The following is an 824-nucleotide window of genomic DNA, read 5'->3' on the forward strand; positions in this document are numbered from 1 at the left end:
AAAGAGAAGTTAATTAACCTTTCAGGTTTTTTGTGTTTTGCTTTTGTTTTCTTCGCTTACATTTAATTAAATGTTTACAAGTTGTTCTTTGTTTGGGGAGGTTATGTATAAAATCAAGGCCCTGAAACAGAAGTCATGTGGTCATAAAACAGTAGAAAACAGAATAAATGTTCTAAATTTGGTATCTGCACAGACACAGGATGCAGAAAATCTGAATTTATTCCCTAACTTGTTCAGTGTTGTCCGCAATGCCACCAACAGAGACTACTACCAAATACAGTCACCTTTCCACAAACCTAAATTCTGTTTATGCTTTCTTAGAGCTTAACTGGGGTTTGGACCCAATAAAGGAGAAAGGCTAGTCTGGAAGAGTAGAAACATACTATATCCACTCTTTCACCTCGAATGTAATGCTACTTTCCCCACTTCCTCCCCAATATGGCACAGCTGCAGGGAACTGATTAGATAGTACTAATTTTTTGTGATTTTTCACACATGGTATTTGTATGGTATTTCCTCTCGGACAAAGGTTTTCCCATCGTTATCCAGGTGTTTGTCACCTCCAGTCAGGACTGCTGTAATATGTCTGTTTGACTAGCCTCTGCAATTTTCTGCTGGTGCAGAACATAGTTCCCCATGACAGACATATCAGTGTGAAGTTATTGCCATTACACTTGTATTCTACACATGGCACTGGCTACTTACTCTGTTCCAGGTGTGCTTTGAAGTGTTCATTAGAATCTTCAAAGGACAATATATATACTTGAAACCCTAATTAGAGGCCCTATGCCTCCTATGCCCATCCATTACAGCTGTGGTCCTGC

The 824-nt window shown here is 39.2% G+C and overlaps 1 protein-coding gene across 14 annotated transcripts in view; it reads right to left on the reverse strand.

The window, feature by feature from the left end:
- The window catches only part of MADD (MAP kinase activating death domain), a 122,836-nt gene that overhangs the window by 60,985 nt on the left and 61,027 nt on the right, over positions 1 to 824 (reverse strand). The gene's annotated exons all lie outside the window — the stretch shown is intronic.

The sequence above is a fragment of the Alligator sinensis genome, unplaced genomic scaffold, assembly GCF_000455745.1.
Source record: "Alligator sinensis unplaced genomic scaffold, ASM45574v1 scaffold686_1, whole genome shotgun sequence".
In the NCBI taxonomy this organism is placed as follows: domain Eukaryota; kingdom Metazoa; phylum Chordata; order Crocodylia; family Alligatoridae; genus Alligator; species Alligator sinensis.